The 23,068-nt window shown below is 43.9% G+C and overlaps 1 protein-coding gene and 1 pseudogene across 1 annotated transcript in view; one reads left to right on the top strand and one right to left on the bottom strand.

Moving 5' to 3' along the window:
- LOC137312574 (zinc finger protein 271-like) overlaps positions 1-23,068 on the bottom strand; it is a 196,985-nt gene that overhangs the window by 126,165 nt on the left and 47,752 nt on the right. The gene's annotated exons all lie outside the window — the stretch shown is intronic.
- Positions 17,689-21,138, top strand: LOC137312470 (probable G-protein coupled receptor 139; annotated as a pseudogene).

Consider the following 23,068-nt stretch of genomic DNA (forward strand, 5'->3'; position numbering starts at 1 on the left):
GGGGGGGGGGGGGCGAGTCGACTCTGCAGAATGGTGGGGTGATACTGCTTACCGTGGGGGGATGATAATGCTTGCTGGGGTAGGGGTGACACTGCTTATTGGGGTGGAGGTGATGCTGCTGACTGTGATGGGGATGATACAGCTCACCGTGGGGAGGGGGGGGGTTCATATTGCTCACTGGGGTGGGGGTGACACTGCTCACTGGGGTGGGCTTCATACTGCTCACTGGGGTGGGTGACACTGCTCACTGGGGTGGGGGTGAGACTTTTCACTGGAGTGGGCTTTATACTGCTCACTGGGGTGGGGGTGAGATGGTTCACTGTGTTGGGGTTGATAATGACCACTGTGGTGGGGGTGCTAATTTACATTTGAGGGGGATGATTCTGACCACTAGGATGGGGGTGATACTGCTCACTGGAGGGGTTAACTGGGGTGCTGTTGCTATTGCTCACTGGGGGAGGTGTTGCACTGCTTACTGGGGTGGGGCTGATACTGCTCACTTTGGGGTGATACTGCTCACTGGGGGTAGGGGCGATACTGCTTAGTGAGCAGTTCTGGGCACCGCACATTCGGAACGACACATTGGCCTTGGAGGGAGTGCAGCGTAGTTTTACCAGAATGATACCCGGACTTCAAGGGTTCAGTTACGAGGAGAGATTACACAAATTGGGGCTGTATTCTCTGGAGTTTAGAGGGCTAAGGGGTGATCTGATCGAAGTTTATAAGATATTAAGGGGAACGGATCGGGTGAATAGAGAGAAACTATTTCCGCTGGTTGGGGATTTTTGGAGTAGGGGGCACAGTCTAAAAATTAGAGCCAGACCTTTCAGGAGCGAGATTCGAAAACATTTCTAAGCACAAAGGGTGGTAGAAGTTTGGAACTCTCTTCCACAAACGGGAATTGATACGAGCGCAATTGCTAAATTTAAATGTGAGATAGATAGTTTTTTTGGCAACCAAAGGTATTAAGGGATATGGGCCAAAGGCAGGTATATGGAACTAGAGCACAGATCAGCCATGATCTTATCAAATGGCGGAGCAGGCACGAGGGGCTGAATGGCCTACTCCTGTTCCTATGTTCCTATGACATGAGGATCGGGCGGGAAAGTGGATTTGAAGTCGAAGGTCAGCCATGATCTTCTTGAATGGCGGAGCAGGCTCGAGGGACCGTGTGGCCTACTCCTGCTCCTTTTGCTGAAGTTCTTGTACATACTGTACCACTTTTGTGTATCTCAGTGATAGCTCCTATACATGTACAGTGCACAGTTGGTAAAAGGGAAAGATTCACTCACGTCTGCTACTGTCCGGTCCTGTGTGTCTCAGTGTCAGCTCCTGTACATGTACAGCACACAGCGGGTAAAAGGGAACGATTCGCTTCCATCTGGTACTATAGGGCCCATGTAAGTCTCAGTGTCAGCTCCTGCACATGTACATGTACAGCACCGAGAAATGTTTGATTTGATAGAAAAAATATGTCATAAATTGGTCAGCACATACACGGGATATGTGTCACTGACTGTTCAAGGTGTGTGTGTTTCAGTGTCACTGATCACATAATGTCACCCGCGTCCCCTCACAGCCTATCCACCCTCCCCCTGTGGCCCAAGAACCCCAGCTACCCCTGGCACATCCCACACTGCCCGGCGACGACATTTCAAGAAATAGAGTTCAACAGAATCTGCTCCAAATACACAATGGATACAGAAATAGAATCAGTGCTGACACCTTCCTTCCGCTCTGCTCTGGGCCTCAGGTTTTTTCTATACTCTCCCATCTCCTGTTCTTTTAAATTTTTTGTCATTTTGTCGTTTCTCAGGCATTGTTTAACCATTTCCTTATCTCAGGCTATTCATTGTAAACAGCTTCAATCCAGTGTAGAATTCAAAGCCTGGTATTCTGCGGCGAGTGACTCACCTCCTGACTCCCCAAAGCCTTTCCACCATCTTCAAGGCACAAGTCAGGAGTGTGATGGAATACTTTACACTTGCCTGGATGAGTGCAGCTCCAACAACACTCAAGAAGGTCGACACCATCCAGGACAAAGCAGCCCGCTTGATTGGCACCCTTTCCACCACCCGAAACATTCACTCCCTTCACCACCGGCGCACAGTGGCTGCAGTGTGTACTATCCACAGGATGCACTGCAGCAACTCGCCAACGCTTCTTCGACAGCACCTCCCAAACCCGCGACCTCCACCACCTAGAAGGACAAGAGCAGCAGGCACATCGGAACAACACCACCTGCACGTTCCCCTCCAAGTCACACACCATACCGACTTGGAAATATATCGCCGTTCCTTCATTGTCACTCGGTCAAAATCCTGGAACTCTTCATAACAGCACTGTGGGAGAATCGGCACCACACGGACTGCAATGGTTCAAGAAGGCGGCTCACCACCACCTTCTCAAGGGCAATTAGGGATGGGCAATAAATGCCGGCCTCGCCAGCGGCGCCCATATCCCATGAACGAATAAAAAAAATACTTCCGTGTGAAGTCTCGTCAACTTCCTGATTTTTGTCACCACCGAGGATTCTGTCTGGCTCACAGTCGCTTTCATGTTTAATCGATTTGTGGCCGTTTGTTGTGAGAAGATAAAAACAAAACATTGTACCGAGAAAACGGCGGCTGCGGTTCTGTAAACTGTGAGTGTGCTGAGCTGTTTAGAGACTCTCCCCTAGTACTTTATATATATATATAGAATTGACGATGTTTCCTTGATGTGTGCTTAAACCGAGCTTCAGGACTACTCCCCCACACACAACGTGCCCCATATGACATGTTTCACCGCATTTTAACTCCATGTGTCCCGTTCTGTCTGATTTTGCTGCTCAATGTTCTGACGGTCGGACGTATTTCAGTGTCCAGTCGAGTCCGCAGTGGGCTCCGGGGCCGTAGCAATAGAGAGAGTCACAAGGATCCAGAGATGGAGAACCAAAAAAATTCCATTATTTTACTCTTCATTATATTGGGCAGTTTTATATTGTTATGGGTGACACAGGTTGTATTTTCCATCTATCAGCGAATTACAAATAATCATTCTGAATCCATCACTGGCCCTGATTATATCACAGAATCGTCATCAATTATGCTCCAACTTCTCAGTTCCTGCACAAACACGTGTGTTTATATCCCGACACAGACTAAATTCAGAGAGGAGTTGAAGAACGCGGTGAAATACCCATTGATTCTAATTGTTAAATCAGTTAAATTATAGAAAGAGCTGAAGGGTTTCAAGCACTAGAACTAAATCCCATTTCATATTCTATCCCCTACACTTTCTACTGGGCGGAAATTGCATATTATGTTAGCAGCACTGAGCCCGGAAATGATCTTAAACCTGATTCTGATGTTATATTTTATGAATAATCTGACCTATTGAGGCAGGGCTTGTTCTGTAGACGACACATGAATTGTTGCTTAAAAAGACGGCACTGAATAGCTCAGCTGGGTATCAACTAAATGGCCGCCCTGCACCGACAGCAAAATGGGCAAACCTGCCAATCACAGTCGCTGCCGTGGGCCTGATCAGAATGGGTGCACTCTACATAAATGGAGAAACAGAATGAAGGAGACAGACAGACAGACAGACAGCTGACGGGTTTTCATTATTGGACCTGGAGAGCCTGAGACACATGGGGCACAGGGGGAGGGGGAGACGAGACTGTGAGGGGACCCCTACATTACCTTATGGGATCGGTGACAGTGAGGCACACGAGGCATAAAGGAACGGGGAGACAGGCTGCGAGGGGTCTCTTTCGTTACGTTAATGGACCAGTGACACTCGGACACACACACACGCACACAGACTGCACAGTCAGGAGACGCTTGACCCTTGTACACACATTGATGTTGAATTGAGCTGAACTGTGCCACAAATGAATATGGGGATCGAAATATCAGATTGAAATAAGTTCGCTACAGAGCTTCGCAATTTTGCTTCAAGATATCTTGTCAGAAGTGGATAGAAGGGGAGATTGAGACAGGGTGATCGAGAAAGAGAGGGGGAGATGCTGCTGGAGAGAGAGAATGGGAGCGAGTGAGAACGGGTGATAGAGAGTGAATGAGAGTAAGAATGGAAGAGAGTGAGGGCGGGTGATAGAGGGAGAGAAACAAATGAAATAGAGTAAGAGAGGGTAATAGAGAGAGAAACAGAGAGAGAGCGAGAGAGGATGACAGAGAGGGAATGAGAGAGAGTGAGAGAGGGTGACAGAGAGAAAGAATGAGAGAGGGTGATATAGTGAGAGAGAAAATTGTACAGAGTGAGAGAAGGTAATAGAGAGAGAATGAAAGGCTGATAAAGGGAGAATGAGAGAAAGTGAGGGAGGGTGTTAGAGAGAGAGAGAGAGAGAGAGTGAGAATGAAACAGAGAGACAGAGAGAAACAGAGCCAAAATGAAAATCAGGCAGAGAGAATGAAATCGAGAAGGAGAATGAGACAGAGAGAATGAAACAGAAAGAATCGCGCATAGAGAGAATGAAACAGAGACAGACAGGGAGTGAGATAATGTGGGAGAGAGGTAGATTTTAAAGGAGAATGTAAAGTATAGAGGTCGTGTTTACATTTGTTTACACCAATAGTATCAGTTCAATCCAGGAGGAATCGTCCGAATCAGGGCAAAAGAACGGGGAAATTTTAAACAGTGAGTTGCACCCAAACCACTTACTTTTGTATTTTCAGCCATTTTTTTACGCTGGTTGAAGATTCAGTTGTCCCGGATCTGGTCTCGCCCACAGAACTGACCAGGTCCCCAGGTCGACGTTGCGAGATTCCACCGATTGCCCTGGTTCGGGAAGCTCTTCTAATTGTACTCGTTTTCTTAGGCACTCAGGAAAAAGTGGGCATGGTTTAATATGTTCTTCACATCAAAAAATATTAACTTACTAAGAAATTGAGCAGTGTGCATCAATGAACCAAGCAAATGGTTCAATATAGTTGTTTAAAGTCCCTTTCTGTAATTATAAACTAGGTTACTCACAGGTGGAGGACAGGGAATTATTATTAAAAATGCTTATTTTTGGTGATACTCCCAATTTTTAACTGTATGAATAAAACTGCACCGGGTTACCACTCCTAAATACATCAAGCAATAATTTTAATGGAAAGAAAAAATAAATAAAAGTGATAACGTTCTATTACGCTGGCCGATTACACTGTTTTATTGAAGATTTTATGTTTATGATGATGCAAATGAATTTCATCGGAAATTTGAAAGGGGCTGATCCCTGGTTTGTGCTGATGCTCTGAGGGATTACTGGGTGAAGGCCCTGATCCCGGCACTCTGCTGATTCCCTGAAAGTTTACTGGGTTAAGGCCCTGATCCCTGGTCTGTGCTGATTCACTGATGGTTTACTGTGTAAAGGCCCTGATCTTTGTTCTGTGTTGATTCTCTGGTAGTTTACTGAGTAAAGGCCCGGATCCTTGGTCTGTGCTGAATCTCTGATCTTTTACTGGGTAAAGGCACTGATCCCAAATCTGTGCTGATTCACTGATGGTTTACAGAGTAAAGGCCCTGGTCTATCCTTTATTGAGGGAAGTTCAACAGACAGGGTAAAATCAAAGGTTGCAGCCTGTCTCTTGATACATTACAGTGGAGACAACTTCTTCAGTATTGTACCAAAACTGAAAACTAACAGCAAAAGTCGTGGTGTTCTGTATATGAAAACATGGTTGCACTCAGTGCATTCTGTACCAGAATGTTGCAATGAAACGTCCAATATCTAATTAACTAACTGTCAGCTCACAGGTGCAGAACTTCACTGGATCAACAATCTCACTAAATTTTAAAGTACATCTTCTGACAAGGTCTACAAACCCTACACACTTTGTCCCATTTTTAAAAGTGAGCCTTCCTCTGTGGATTCAATGTAATGGAGGTGGAAGTAGGCCGCTGAAGGAGCTGATATGATGTGTCTCTCCGTCTCTTTCTCTCTCTTTGTCTCTTCCTGTCCCTCTTTCTGCCTCTCTATCTATTTTTGTCTCTCTCTCTCTGCCTCGCTCTCTCTCTCTCTGACTCTGCTTCTCCCCGTCTCTCTCTTTGTCTCTGCTTCTCTCTGTCTCTCTATCTCTTACTCTTCCTCTATCTCACTGTCTCTCTCCCTCTCTCTCTCTCTCTCTCGGTCTTTCGATAAATACCTCTCTCTCTCTCTCTGCCTCTCTCTGTCGCTGTTTCATTGCCTATTTGTCTCTCCAGCTCTGTCTCTCTGTCTTGCTCAGTTTCTTTTTCTGTCCATCTCTTTCATTTAATTCTTGGGTCCCCAGCCCTCCAGGTCTCCGGAATGAAAGATTAATCTCCTGAACACTGCTGCGAGCGAACTTCCGGGAGAAAAATCATAGGAAATGTTTTTAAAATGTTTTTTTAAAAGAAATTACTTTGAACACTTTAGTTTATTAATGATTAAAATAGTGGAGAAAAAAAGTCAATTTGACCGGGTGCTTGGTGAACGGGACTTGGTGTAAGTTTGAATACGGGCAGAATGAGCTGTAGTTTACAGAGGGCGAAAGATGGGAGGCTGCCAGGAGAGCATTGGAATAGTGGAGTCTGGAGGCAACAAAGGCATGGAGGAGGAATTCAGCAGCAGATGAGCTGAGGCAGGAGCAGAAACGGGCGACGTTACGAAGGTAGAATTAGGCGGTCTTGGTGAATGAGCGAATATGATATGTCTCTCTGTCCCTCTGCCTGTGTCTCTGTTTCTCTCTCTCTCTCTCTCTCTCTCTGTATCTCAGTACAGTACTGAGGGACTGCTGTATTGTCTGTGGCACCGACCTTCAGATGGGACGTTAAACCGATGCCCCGTCTGCACTCTCAGTTGGACATAAAAGATCTCATGGCAGTAATTCGAAGAAGAACAGGGCAGTTCTCCGCGCTTTCCTGGCCAAAAGTATCCCTCAACCAACATTTACTCATTTTCTACTCAGATTATGTGGTCATTACCACATTGCTGTTTGTCGGATTTTGCTGCAAGCAATTTGGCTGCTGCCTTTCCCACATTTCAACAGTGACCACACTTCAAAAGAACCTCAGTGGCTGTAAAACGCTTTGGGATGTCCTGAGGTCGTGAAAGGCGATGTATAAATGCAAGCCTTTCTTTCTTTCATTGGCCCCAAGTCAAAATCAGGACAAATGTTAACTGGGCACAGAGTGACACAAACCTTTTAGATTTGATGAAATGGATATTTAGATTACCAGTTGTAAAGGTCACTTTATGAAGCCTGAGCCTCGGTTACAACATCTCAATAACTCCACAAGTTCACCTGAAGGTCACGTTCTCGCCATACATAAGCGACAAATAGATTGATACACGTTTTATTATTTTTGAAAAGATGCACTTGCAAGAAAATTTATGGCGGAGCTGATAATGATTTTCTGGCATTACTGAGCCGGGTGGAGATGAGGGATTGGGTCCACAGCATTCCTGCCCTCTCCGCCATCTACTTTAATATATAGTTTTGTATTGCTTTCAATGGCATTTAAGGGTTTAACTCCTAAAACCGCACAAAGTTTGCTTCTGACAAGACAGACACCATTTGTACTCCCGAATCGGAAGTACAATTTCAAAATTTGGGGATGACACCAAATCGGGGGCGTAGATAATACTGAGGAGATCTGCGACAAAATACAGGAAGATGTTTATAAAAATGCAAAATGGGTGCGTAAATTTAAAATGAATTTCAATATGGATAAGAGCGAGGTGGTACATTTTGTTTGAAGGAATAAGAAGGCCACATACTCCTTGGACACTAAGAGTCTAAATGAGGAAAAGGAGCACAAGGATCCAGGGGTACAAATGCACAAATCATTAAAAGTGGCAACGCAAGCTATTAAGGTCATACAAAAGCAAAAAAAGCTCTGGGGTTCATTTATAGGTGAATAGAATTGAAAAGCAGGGAAATTGTGTTAAACTTGTACATAACTTTGGTTGGACCATACTTGGAGTACTGTGAACAGTGCTGGGCTCCATGTTACAATAAGGATATAGAAGCTCCGGAGAAATTTCAAGAAAGATTTACAAGGATGATACCAGAACTGAAAGTTTGCACCTCTCACATCCCACACATTGTTTTTCTTTGCTGATTTGAAACCTTTCCACTCCCCAGTGGGGATTATTACTGCTGTTTGCAATAATTATAAACACCTTCCCCACTGCCCCGAAATCAACTCACACAAGCCCCTTTTACAGGGCTCGGGGGCAAAGAACAGACCCCAGTGAAAGAGATCGATTCCAGACACAGCTCACCCCCAACACCCACACACAGGGGCTGGAAGGAGCAAAGTGTGGACATGGGACACACTACTTCTGCACACATAAACACTTTCCAATCAGGAGACGCGTGTCCGTGTATGTAAAAGGGAAGGATTCACTCCCGTCTGATACTGTATGGCCCATGTGTGTCTCAGGGTCAGCTTCTGTACATGTACAGTGTATAGCAGTAAAAGGGAACAATTCACTCCCGTCTGATACTGTACGGCCCTTGTGTGACTCCGGGTCAGCTTCTGAACATGTACAAGGCACAGTGGATTAAATGTAACGATTCATTCCTGTCTAGCACCGTACTGCTCCTGTGTGTTCCAGTTTCTGCTATTATACATGTACAATGTCCTAAAATGGAACGATTCACTCTTGTCTGATCATGTAGGGCCCGAATATGTCTCAGTGTGAGCTCCTGCGCATGTACAGTATACAGCGGTAAACAGGAGCAGTTAACTCCAATCTGATAGTGTATAGCCCGTGTGTGCCTCAGTGTTAGCGGCTGTACATATACAGTAAACAGAAAGTTAATGAGAGTACGGCATGCATGTACCTCATGATCAGCATCTGCACATGCACAATACACAGAAAGTAAATGGGAATGATTCACTCAGTACTGGTGAATCGAATAACAAGAGTTGTAGATAGGGCTTTAAACTAATAAAAGGAGATTGGTTCAGGGATGGGTACATCTATTAATGTAAAGACAGAAGTTAATGCTGCAGAGCAGTGTAGCGATTTGAGTAAAACAAGCAGCATGTGTCAGAATGACACAGAGAGTTTAACAATGATAACAGGGCATTATTGACAAAGGTACCATCAAGGAAAAATAGTAAAAAGTTAAAATTGAAGGCGCTATATCTGAATGCACGAAGCATTCGCAACAAGATAGATGAATGAATGGTGCAAATAGAGATAAATGGGTTGGACCTTTTAGCCATCACTGAGACGTGGTTGCAGTATGGCCAATGTTGGGAGCTAAATATTCCAGGGCACTTGACTGTTAGGGAAGATAAGCAAAATGGAAAAGGAGGGATAAGGGTGGTGCCGGGTTAGCCCTGATAATAAAGGATGAGATAAAGGCAGTAGTGAGCTCAGAAAACCAGGAAGTGGAATCAATATGGTGGAGTTAAGACGTAACAAGGGACAGAAAATAATGTGGGAGCACATTATAGGCCCCCGAACAGTTCTAAATTTGGAAAGGGTATCCATCAGGAAATTAGAGGCGCATGTAACAAGATTAATGCAATAATCGTGGTAGGCTTTAAACATCGTATAGAAGGGAAAAAGCAAATTGGCAAACATAGTTTGGAGTACGAGTTCATGGAATACATTCCAGGTAGTTTTCCAGAATAATAACTAGAGAACAGGTTACTTTAAATATAGTATTGTGTAATGAGACAGGTATAATTAGTAATCTTATAGTAAAGGATCCTCTTGGGAAGAGTGATCATAATATTAAAGAATTTCATATTGATTCTGAGAGTGAAGTAGTTAAGTCCGAAACTCGGGTCTTAACTTTGAACAAGGCCAATTATGTAGATATGAGGGGTGAGTTGGCTACCATAGATTGGGAAAATTATGTTAAAGATAAGATGGTAGATAAGCAATGGTGAACATTTAAAGAACAAATTCATAATTCACAACGAATATACATTCACTTGAGGAACAAAAGCACAACGGGAAATATGATCCAAGCGTGGCATATATAATAGTAAGCCTGAAGATTGGGCGGGTTTTAGAAATCAGCAAAGGAAGAAATTGATAAAGAGGGAGAAAATTGAATATGAGAATAAACTAACATGAATGAAAACAGATTGTTAGACTTTTATAATGAAGTAAAAAGGCAGAGAATGGCGAAAGTAAACGTTGCTCCGTTGGAGGCAGAGGCAGGAGAATGTATAATGGTGGATAAGGAAATGGCAGAGACGTTAAACAAATGGTTCACAGATGGTGGCTTTCCACCATCTACATGATGCCCCAGAGCATGGTACATTGGCGAGACCATGCAGACGCTGCGACAACGGATGAACGGACACCGCGCAACAATCGCCAAACAGGAGGGTTCCCTCCCAGTCGGGGAACACTTCAGCAGTCATGGACATTCATCCACCGACCTTCGGGTAAGCGTACTCCAAGGCGGCCATCGAGACACACGACAACGCAAAATCGTCGAGCAGAAATTGATAGCCAAGTTCCGCACCCATGAGGACGGCCTCAACCGGGATCTTGGGTTCATGTCACGCTACACGTTACCCCACCATCGAAAGAATGTTATCTGTTTTTAATATAATGGGTCATTTGCTGGCTCTCTCTGCCTTCCGGATGTTTCTGCCTCTCTCTGTGTTTTTTTTTCTCTGTTTTTTTTCCCTGTTTGTTTTTTTGTTGAATGTGTATTCGGGGATTCTGCAGGTGACACCTCTCTGTCTGAACACGGTGATTGCCTTGGCAACGGGCAGTTGCAGGGGCAGTCTGTAAACACCATGTATAGTTCTATATGTATAAATGCGTAGGCTTCAAGGAGCTCTTGAAACATTTGCCTGAGGAAGGAGAAAATCTCCGAAAGCTTGTGAATTTAAAATAAAATTGCTGGACTATAACTTGGTGTTGTAAAATTGTTTACAATCACCATCTACAAGGCACAAGTCAGGAGTGTGATGGAATACTCTCCACTTGCCTGGATGAGTGCAGCTCCAACAACACTCAAGAAGCTTGACACAAACGGACAAAGCAGCCCGCTTGATTGGCACCCCATCCACCATCCGAAACATTCACTCCCTTCACCACCGGCGCACTGTGGCTGCAGTGTGTACTATCCACAGGATGCACTGCAGCAACTCGCCAATGCTTCTTCGACAGCACCTCCCAAACCCGCGAACTCTACCATCTGGAAGGACAAGGGCAGCAGGCACATCGGAACAACACCACCTGCACGTTCCCATCCAAGTCACACACCATCCCGACATGGAAATAGATCGCCGTCCCTTCATCGTCGCTGGGTCAAAACACTGGAACTCCCTTCCGAACAGCACTGTGGGAGAAACTTCACCACACGGACTGAAGCGGTTCAAGAGGCGGCTCACCACCACATTCTCAAGGGCAATTAGGGATGGGCAATAAATGCTGGCCTTGCCAGCGACACCCACATCCCAAGAACGAATAAAAAATATATGTATTATATCTGTCTTCTCGTAGAAGACACAAAAACATACCAGAAATAATGGTGATCCAAGGGTCCAATGAGAGGGAGGAACTTATAGTAATTAAGATTAGTACAGAAAAGGTAATGGAGCAACTAATGGGACTAAATGCTGACAAATCCCTTGAACCTGATGGCCGACAACCTCGGGTTCTTAACGACGTGGCTGCAGCGATGATGGAAGCATTGGTGTGAACTGCCAAAATTTCGCAGCCGACAGAACAGTCACCGTCGATTGGAAGACAGCAAATGCAACCTCGTTATTCAAGAAAGGCAGAAGAGAGATAGGAGGGAACTCGAGGCCAGTTAGCCTGACATCAGTCGTGGGGGAAATGTTGTCATCTATTATTAAGGAAGCAATAAGAGGCCATTTAGAAAATCATATTATGATTTGACAGATTCAACACGGTTTTATGAAAGATAAATCGTGTTTGATTGATGAGTTGAGTTTTTTGAGGATGTAACGAGCACGGTAGATGGGGGGAAACAGTGGATGTATATTTGTTTTTTCTAATGGCATTCGAGAAGGTACCACACTGGAGGTTGTTACACAACATTAGGGCTCATTCGATTGGGGGTAATACATTAGTATTGATTGGGAATTGGTTCACGGACAGAAAACAGAGTGCAGGAATAAACGGTTCACATTCGGGTTGTCAGGTTGTAATCAGTGGGGTGCCGCAATAATCACTGCTTGGGCCTCAGCTGTTTACAATATAAATCAAAGAGTTAAATGAGGGGACCGAGTGGAATGTATCCAAGTTTGCTGACGATGCAAAGTTTGGTGGGAAAGTAAGCTGTGAGAAAGACGCAAAGAGGCTGCAAAGGGATATCGGCAGATTAAGTGAGTGGGCGAGACGTTGGCAGTAGGAGCATAATGTGGGAAAATGTGAAATTATCCAATTTCTAAGAAGAATAGAAAAGCTGAATATTTTTAGAAATTGAGAGACTACAAAATGTTGGTATTCTGTGGGATTTAGGAGCCCCTGTACACGAATCACAGAATGTTAACATGCAGGTACAGCAAGTAATTATGAAAGCAAATGATATGTTAACCTTTATTGCAAGGTGGTTGGAGTACAAGAGAAAGGAAGGATTGCTGCAACTATACAGGGATATGGTGAGATCTCGACTGGAGTATTGTGTACAGTTTTGGACTCCTTACCTAAGGAAGGATAATGTTGCCTTCGAGGGGGTACAACGAAGGTTCACTAGATGGATTCCTGGGATGAGAGGGTTGTACTATGAGGAGAGTTTGAGTAGAATCGGTTTATATTCTCTGGAGTTTAGAAGAATGAGATGTATTCTCCTTGAAGCGTATACATTTCTTAGAGGGCATGGCAAGGTAAGTTTTGAGTGTTTGGTTCTCCTGTCTGCAGAGTCTAGAAATAAGGATCATAGTGTCAAGCTTACGGATCGGCTATTTAAGGCCGAGATAAGGAAAAATTCCTTTGTTCAGAGGGTTGTGAATCTTTGGAATTCTCTACCCCAGTGGACTGTGGATGCTCTGACGCTGAGTATATTCAAGACTGAGATCGATGGGTTTTTGGACACAAAACCAATCAAGGGATATGGGGATCGGGCAGGAAAGTGGAGTTGAGGCCGAAGATCAGCCTTGATCTTACTAAATGGCAGAGCAGGCTCGAAGGGCCGATGGCCTACTCCTGCACCTATTTCTAGTGTTCTTATGTTCTCATGTTTTAATGTAAGAGAGAGGGAGGGAGAAAAAGAGACAGAGATAGAGAGAGAGAGACTGAAACAGAAACAGAGAAATGCTCGAGTACAAACTCAGTTCGGTAGATTTGTCGTGTCTGGCATTCAGATTGAAGTTTGCAGGATGTAATTTTTTTAAAACTTCGTTCAATATTTTAAAATGAAATAGCAGCATTTAAAAATTATTTTGAGGGGGTGGAAGAGCAGAGGGAACTCGGGGTGCATATTCACAAATCTTGAAGGTGGCAGAGCAAGTTGATAAGTGGATTAAGAAAGCATATGGTAAACTTGCCTTTATAAATAGGGGCGTTGAATACATAAACAAGGAAGTCATGCTTAAACATTACAAATTACTGGTTAGGCCTCAGCTGGAGTATTGTGCACAATGCAACACTTTAGGAAGGAATCCAAGGCCTTGGAGAGGGTTCAGAGGACGATTACCAGGTTCATACCAGGGATGCGGTGTTTCATTTACGTGGAGAGATTAGAGAGCTGGGATTGTTGTCCTTGGAGAAGGTTAATGGAAGTCCTATTAGAGGTGTTCAAAATAATGATGGGTTTTAATAGAGCAAATAGGGAGAAAGTGTTTCCTCTGGCAAATGGGTCGATAATCAGAGGTCATGAATTTAAAATAATTTGTAAAAGAACTGGAGCGTAAAAGATGATAAATATTTTCACTTGGAGGGTTGTTATGATCTGGAATGTACTTCTTGAAAGCGTGGTGGAAGCAGATTGCATAGGAACTTTAAAAAGCCAATTGCACTAAAGAGGACTGATTTGCAGGCTGATACGGAAAAAGCTGGGCTTTGGACTAAGTGGGATATCTCTTTCCAAGAGCTCACACAGGCACGATGAGCTGCATGGCCTCTTTCTGTGTGGTTAGATTCTATCATTCTGTGATCCTCTACCTGTGTTTCACTTTGCTTTTCGTGGTATTCTGCACAATGTGTGTTTCTCCCAGTTAGGAGTGAAACATTGCAATAAATTTCCCAGTGCTGTGTTAACTCAAAATTTTTGCCCTGAACAAACACATAATTGAGGTCTACTCCTGAATCGAAGTCACTTCATTTACATTGGAACAAAATATCTCTCAGTCTGTACCTCCTTCTCTGTAATGTACGGTCCACGTGTTTCTCAGTGTCCGCTCATGTGCATGCCCAGTCCACTGCAGTTAAAAGTGAACGATTGAAGCCTGTCTGATACCGTACGGTCCTTGTGTGTCCCCGAGTCAGCTTCTGTACATGTACCGTACATAGATAGAATGAGATAGAGAGACGGAGAGAATAAGGCATAGAGAGACAGACAGACAGAGAATGGGAGAAAGTGCAAAAGACAGAGAGAAATTGAGACCGAAAATAAAGAGAAGGAGACAGAAAGTTAGACAGTGTGAGTAAGGGAGAGAGAGATGGGGAAAGGGAAATAGTGAAAGAGGGAGACAATGAGACATAGTTTGAAGGAAAGTGAGACAGCATGAAAGGGGCACAGAGCAAGAAGCAGAGCGAGACAAACAATGACAGAGGGTGAGAGAGAGAGAGAGGGAGAACAGCAATCAGGGAGGCTAAGAGTTGGGGAAAAGAGGGCAAGAGAAAGGAAGCTAGATGGAGAGAGAAACAGAGAGAGGGAAACCATGAGAAATAGAGCAGGACTGAATGAGACAGAGGGAGAGAGAGTGAGAGAGAGAGAGACAGAGAGACCAAGAGACTGAAACAGAAACAGAGAAAAGGACTGGTGCAAACTCACATCGGCAGATCGGTTGGGTCTGGCATGGAGATTGGCAGATGTGGGATGTAGTTTTAAGAAAACTTATAAAAATGTTTTGATCTAAAACACCAGTTTTTAAACATAACGTTGAGATCTGTGCATTTGTTTTACTTGTGATTTCTGATCTGGCAAGTGCAATTTAATGCAGATAAGTGTGAATTGATGCTCTTTAAGCTGAACAACACGGAAAGGCAGTGCAATCTGAATGGCACTAATTTGTGTGTGGAGGTACAGCAGAGGGCCCGGGGCCGGGGTTCCTATTCACAAATCTTTGAAAGTTGCAGGGCAAGTTGATAAGGGGGTTATGAATGCGTATGGGCTACTTGGCTTTATAAATTGGGGCATTGAATACACAGACAAGGAAGTCATGCTAAAACTTTACAGATCACTGGTTCGGCCTCTTCTGGATTTCTGTGTACAATTCTGGGCCCTAAACTTTCGGAAAGATTTCAAGATCTTGGAGAGGGCACAGAGTAGATTTGCCAGGTTGATACCAAGGGTGAGGAACTTCATTTATGTGGAGAGATTGGAGAAGCTGGGATTGTTCTTCTTGGAACAGAGAAAGTTAATAGAGGTGTTCACAATAATGAAGGGTTTTCATGGAGCAAATGGTGAGACATTGTTTCCTCTCGCAGGTGGGTGGGTAACCAGAGATAATAGATGTAAAATAATTGGCAAAAGAACGAAAACTGAAATTAGGAGAAATGTTTTCACACAGAGGGTTGTTAAGATCTATAATGCATTACCTGAAAGAGTAGTGAAAGCAGCTTCGATAGGAACATTCAAAAGGCGATTGGACATGTTCTTGATGAGGATTAATTTGCAGGGTTATTGAGACAAAGCTGGGGTGTAGGATTAAATGGGATAGCTCCTCCGAGGAGCCGGTACAGGCCCGACGGGCTGAATAGCCTCCTCCTGTGCTGTAAAATTCTAGCATTCTATAATTTCTTATCTGCGTTTCACTTTGTATTTCGTGCCCATCTCTATATTGTCTGTCCTTCCCAGTGAGCATAAGAAGAACATAAGAAATAGGAGCCATAGTAATAGTAGGCCATACGGCCCCTCGAGCCTGCTCTGCCATTCAATCAGGTCATGGTTGATCTTCGACCTCAACTCCGTTTTCCTGCCCGATCCCCATTTCCCTTGATTCCCTGAGATTCCAAACATCTATCTACATCAGCCTTGAATATTCTCAACGAATCAGCAATGGAGAGAAGAGGGGTTGAATTGAAAGTCGAAGTTACGAACAGTCAAGTTCGGGCTCAGACAAAAGCTCAGGGATGGGGATAGAATCAGAGGCAAGGATGTGGATATTGTGGAATCAAAGATCATGACGTTCCGAATTGTAACTGAAGCAAATTGTGGCTCATCTAAAACCGAATGTTGGTCTGAAAACGCAAAGACATTGGAAGGGTCAAGAGAGGCGGTGGTTTTGTCAGCGGACCAAGCTGGTCCATGTCTGTGGACGACGTGACCAAAGGGCAGCGTGTAGATGAGGAAGAGGAGCGAGCCAAGGATTGACCCTTTAGAGACATCAGATATAACGGTGATGGGGGTGGGAAGACAACCTTCTCCATTCTATGATCAGAAAGGTTTGTGGAACCAAGCGAGGGTAGTCCCACCAAAAGAGACCAGCGTCTGATGAATGAGGAAGTCACTGGTTGGTTTGTTGTGTTTGGAAATTTTCAGGGCTATGGGGCGAGCGCAGGGGAGTGCGATTAATTTGATCGTTCTTTCAACAGCCGGCATAGGCACGATGGGCCGGGTGGCCTCCTTCTATGCTGTACGATTCCATCACTTTATCTGTGGAGGTGAGGGGGCCATGAGGAGGGGTGGGCCATGGAGTGATTTAAAACCAAGAATGAGAATTTTAAGTGTAAGTCGATGGGGAACTGAGAGCCAGTGAGGGTCAATGAGGCTGAGCAGGACGTGGTGCTGGTCAGAAGGTGGAGGATGTATAGCCGGCCTGGTCTGAACTGGAGGAATGGAGTCTGGAAGGGACAGAGGCAAGGATGACGGTTTCAATGACGATGGGCTGAGGAAAGAATGTGGGCGTGTGAGGGAAGCACAGAGCTTTTCTGCTGGAGGTCAAATCGGGTCATGAGCTCTGCTCAGTTACACGCAGCCAATTTTACTGGAGCCATGAACGAAATGCAGGGCAAACGGGTCAACATGTGAGGTTAAACAACGGACAGAGGAATGAAAATGAAGCACATTCAGTGTCCGTTCCCTAATATCACCCACATTCATTTCTCAGCTACAAACCTGAACCTGCCCTTTTACTGTCCTTCTGTCAGAGACTCAAAATTCATATTTTTACAGGGAAACTGCAGAAACGGGTCTGTTTGTGTCCCCAGTTTCAATGTATACTGCAGAGAAATCGGTATCATTGATAAATAAATCGGCAGGAGTGAACATGGTCAATACAATTATATGAAAACTGTAAATGAAGCCGCTCATTGTTGTTGGATCAGTCCTGTGTGAGTACAGTTTGTAAATTGATTCCTGAGAGGAGTCTGATTATGATAATGGCCTGGATTTTGAGGTGTTTCTGTTATATCCACGTCATTATTTTACATTGGAGGCAAAGCTGCTGATGTAATGTGTTTGATCAAGTGACTGTAAATAACAGCAATGATCAGGGGTACAACTGTGTCAGTGGAGAATTATCCCCTGTATAAATCAGAGTTCGTTAGAATGAATCAGCTCACAGTGCCTTCCAGAGCTGAAGTTTCCAAGACAGCAGAAGACAGTTCTTCTTACTGAAATGGGATATTCAGTAATCTATCTGATAGAACGCGGTTATTACGATGTTCTTGCAGCCATTGGGGTTTCTGGTAAGCCGAAATCTCAGCTGTTAATGGTGTAAATCGATGTTAACTGTGCTGCTGTACTTGGTATTTTATTTTTCTCATCATATTTTAAAGAGCTACCTGTTGTGTTCCATCAATTGATGGAATGTCCTGTCTCTCATCTTTTTGTATTGTAGCAGCTGCATTAAATCTGTAATGATCTTTATAATCCAACCCTGACATTGTTGCTGGATTATTCTCTGTCCCAAAGGTGTTGTTGAATAATATTATGCGCTTAACTTCTAAACGTTCGGTTCTGGAGCAATTGCATTATGTCTGTAATGTACTTTGTGCATTCAACCCTGGCATTCTTACTGGATTATTCTCTGTACTGAATGTATTGGAATCAGGTGTCTGGGCTAAGAGCTGATTTCAGACCATCAGGAGCTGTTAACAGTTTCATATTGTGGAACTAACCTGTCCTGGAATATTTTTTCATCAATGCGTTTTCCGTGATTGAAAATGAGACAGCTCACGGTCTCATTGTTACAAGGAGGCAGCGCAATGTCCGCCCCCCACCCCAACCCCACCATAACATCGTTCAATTTAATTTGGATTTCATTGTATTGATTGGTTATCACTGTTGTGAAAGATTATTTCATTATGTGTGTATCTGACACCGCTTCAGATGTCTGGATACTGAACTGAGTTTGTTGCTGATTCTTTCATATCTCCTCTGCTTCACTGTGGATGAATTAACTGTAAAATGAAATGTTTTGAGGTTATGTTGAATCAGTTTGCACTTTATCTGTTGGAATCAGGAGCCCTACTATTTATCTGTAGATTATAAGCAGCAGCGGTGAAGTTGGCGTTTTGTTAATTGAAGAAAGCCACCATCTTACACTGTGCTTTATAACTACAGGAAAGGGAATTTCAATTGATATGAGGTGTGTCTGGAACAGGCTTTCGATTCTGTTTCTTCCGTGCATTGTAGATGGAGCGAACAGTGTAGGGGAACGGGTGGAGAATTGTATGATCTGTAGAAACATTAAACTATTCACAGGGATTTTACCATTTAATAAACTGACATTGATAATAGGATCGTTGGAACACGGGGTTGGTGAACAGAATGCAGGCGCAGGATGTTAGGATTGAATCGGATGTGAAAAGGGGCATTGAGAGAAATAATAGAGACCGTGGAGAAAGATAGCGAGGAGCGATAGAGAAATGGACTGAGAAGGAAAATGAGAGGGAGGGAGAAATGGAACGCGAGACAGCAAAAGAAAGAGTGTCAGAGGCAAGGGGAGAAACAGAGAGAGAGAGACAGAGAGAGAGGCAGACTGAGAGGGAGAGATAGAGATCGTCAGAGAGAAAGTGAATGCAGCAGCGAGGTGAGCAATTAAACTGAATGAACTCTTGAAACTTCCAGTGCAATGGTGAAGAGGAAATGTGACTTGAAGGTGTCATTCGGATGTTGTCAGATTGTGAGAGTTTTATTTTACTTGAGCATGGTCTGTTTATCACCACGTTGTCCTCAGTCTGTTCAGGTTATTGTTACTTTCATTTATTTACTGGTTAAATAAATCAGCACTATTGAAATGTATTGAAAGAATAAACTCAGTCATTTGTTAACCGTTGTGAATTATTACGATACTGAAATCAAAAGCTATGTATTTGCTTAATTCAATAAAGAACGAGGCTGATTTCATTAATAATTTTTATATAATTTTAATTGAATGTGCAAAGTAATTTATTGGACACATTACGTACCCAACGAACTGTTCCCTTGCACCAATAACCACAGAAATCAATTGTTGAATTTATTAGTTGGATTGTGTTACTGGGACCTATAGATTAGATTTCCTCTGACACTCTGCTGCTGTCTCTCCCTGTGAATCTCAGCCTCTCCTCCCACTGCATTGAATCCTTTGTCTACTATCCATTGCTTCAATTTATTTGCTTTCCCAAACTATCTGCTCCAGCCTCCACTCCAGCTCCAACCTGTCCTTTTCCTTGTCTCCCTCCCAATCTCACTCACTGGCTCGGTTTCCAGCCGCATTTCCCCGTTTAGCGCCAGCCCCTATCGGCTTTTTTAATCCGGAGCAACAAACCTGCTGCACCTCTACCTGTCCCTACACCTTCTCGAAACTTCGCTCCCTTCCCCATCCGTCTGGAGCCCAAACCCGGCCTTAATCCGCTGGATTCCTGCTCGGTAAAACCTCTTCTCCAACCCCACCGGCACTGTGCCCTCACCCAGCCCTTCCAGTGGATCCGGTGCTCACTTTATTCACTTTCTTTATCGATTTCCCAATTCATTATTGACCATTGTGTTTAAAAACATTTCTCTGCCTAAAAGCGCTGCCCAGGTCAACGAATCACTTTCCACCCTTCGATGCAGCAGCAATGCTGGAAATTTCAATCCAGATCCTTTCAAACTGATGCTTTGGCTCCAGGTCTCATCAGTAATTTCTCTACTTCGTTTCCACTCTCTTACAGTTAACTTGATGGCGATTGTGATCCTGTCCCGAGGAAAGTGCGGACTCTCCAAATGTATCAGTCGCTACCTGGTGGGAATGGCGGCGGCCGATCTCCTGGTCGTTATCACTGATGTTATATTGAGAGGGATCAGTTTGTTTCATTTCCCATTTTCATTCCTGAATATTACTCCCGTGTGCAGCTTCGTTTCCTTCCTGATTTTTGCAACCACAGAGATTTCTGTCTGGTTCACAGTCGCTTTCACCTTTGATCGATTTGTGACCATTTGTTGTGAGAAGCTGAAAACAAAATATTGCACCGAGAAAACGGCGGCTGTGGTTCTGGGAACAGTGAGTGTGCTGAGCTGTTTGGAGAGTCTCCCCTGGTACTTTATATTTGAACCTTACTTTATAATTGACTACGTTCCGTGGTTTTGTTCGATTAAACCGAGCTTCAATACTTCCCCCGCATGGGCCGCATTTGAGTTGTTTCACCGCATTTTAACACCTTGTATCCCGTTCTGTCTGATTTTGCTGCTCAATGTTCTGACGGTCAGACGTATTTTGCTGTCCAATCGAGTCCGCAGGGGACTCCGGGGTCGCAGCAATGGAGAGAATGACAAGGATCCAGAGATGGAGAACCGAAAAAAGTCCATCATTTTACTTTTCAGTGTATCGGGTAGTTTCATATTGTTATGGGTGACACAGGTTGTATTTTCCATCTATCAGCGAATTACAAACGTTCATCATTACTCCCCCACTGACCCTCTTTATATCGCGGAACGCGCAGCAGGAATGCTGCAGCTTCTCAGTTCCTGCACAAACACGTGTATTTATGTCCTGACCCAGACTAAATTCAGAGAGGAGCTGAAGAACGCGGTGAAATACCCACTGATTCTAATTGTTAAATTAGTTAAATTATAGAAAGAGCTGAAGAGTTTCAATCACTAGAACTAAATCCCATTTCATATTCTGTCCCCTACACTTCACACTGGACGGAAAATACATTTTATATTAGCAGCACCGAGCCCGGAAATTATCGTAAATCTGATTCTGATATACTTTATAAATAATCTGCCCTATTGAGGCAGGACTTATTCTGCAGCCGACACATGAATTGTTGCTCACAAATGCTGCACTAAAGAACTCAGCTGGACTTCAACTGAATGACTGCCCCGCACCGACAGCAAAATGGGCAAAACTGGCAATCACAGGTCACTGCTGTGGGCCGGATCGGACTGTGTGCACTCTATATAAATGGGGAGACGGAATGACGGAGACAGACAGACAGACAGACAACAGGGTTACGTTGCAGGGCCTGGAGACCCTGAGACTCAGGAGGGCACAGGGGTAGCGCGAGACAGAATGCGAGGGGGAATCCTGGTTGTGTTTTTGGACAAGTGATACGGGCCATTCAAGTAGGGGGAGTAAAAGGAATGAGGTTTTTGTAGGCGACCGTATAGTTAGAGGGATAGACACTGTTGATGATGGATAAGCAGTGGCAAACATATATAGGAACATAGGAACATTGGAACAGGCGTAGGCCATTCAGCCCCTCGTGCCTGCTCCGCCATTTGATAAGAACAATGCTGATCTGTGATCTTAACTCCATATCCCTGCCTTTGGTCCATATCCCTTACTACCTTTGGTTGCCAAAAAGCTATCTATCTCAGATTTAAATTTAGCAATTGAGCTAGTATTAATTTGCGTTTGTGGAAGAGAGTTCCAAATTTCTACCCCCTTCGTGTGTAGAATTGTTTTCTAATTTCACTCCTGAAAGGTCTGGCTCTAATTTTTAGACTGTGCCCCCTACTCCTAAAATCCCCATATTTTAAGTACTTTTAAAAAAGTTTCTATGATTTTTCTCCCGGATTTTTTCTCACAGCAGTGTCCAGGAGATGAATACATCATTCCTAGAGCTTGTAGGACAGTCCTGGAGAGAGACAGATAGAGAGTGACAGAGAGAGAGAGACAGTGAGAGGGATAGAAGTCCAGAATTTGAGTGCATTTCCGACAGGTTTTTAACTTATTACCAGCAGTGAGAACAGAATATTCATTGGGAAACGTATGTGTTGGCAAGCAGAATGCTTCATAAAGTGACCTCCACAACTGGCAATCTAAATGTCCATTTCATCGAATCTAAAAAGTTTGAGCCAGTTCACATCTGTCTCGATTTTGACTTGGGGTGAGTTTAAAGAAAGAAAGTCTCGCATGTATACAGCACCGGTCACGACCTCAGGATATCCCAAACGCTTTAGAGACAATGAAGAACTTTTGAAGTGTAATCGCTGTTATAACGTAGGGAAGGCGGCAGCCAAATTGCGCACAGCAAGATTGCACAAACAGCAGCGTGATAATGACCATATCAAATGTATTTTATTCATGTTGGTTGTGGGAAATATATGGGCCGGGTCATCTCTTCTGCTCTTCTTCAAAATAGTGGCAAATGATCTTTTACATCCACCCAAGAGGGCAGATAGTGCCTCGGCTGAACATCTCATCTGAAGGACGGCACCTCCGACAGTGCAGTGCTCCCTCAGTACTGTACTGAAAGTTTCACCGTAAATTTTGTGCTGAAGTCTCTGGAGTGGGAGTTGAATCCACAACTTTCTAATTCAGAGGAGAGAGTGCTACCCACTGAACCACGGCTAACAATGTAACATATGTAGTGTCTTAATCGAAATTAAAAGCACTTACTGGGAGCACCTTGCAGCACACAGTTTGCCCAAATATGAAAACAGCCTTAAAATATTTTCTTTGTTTTAAGTATTATTTTGAAAAAGTGCACCTAAAACTCAGAAAGAAATTGCTGTTAATTCAGAAGCCATTTTGTGCCCTTACGTGAATTTGTATTGTAATGAAACCACACGGACACATGGGG

The sequence above is a fragment of the Heptranchias perlo genome, unplaced genomic scaffold, assembly GCF_035084215.1.
Source record: "Heptranchias perlo isolate sHepPer1 unplaced genomic scaffold, sHepPer1.hap1 HAP1_SCAFFOLD_43, whole genome shotgun sequence".
NCBI classification, from domain to species: Eukaryota; Metazoa; Chordata; class Chondrichthyes; order Hexanchiformes; family Hexanchidae; genus Heptranchias; species Heptranchias perlo.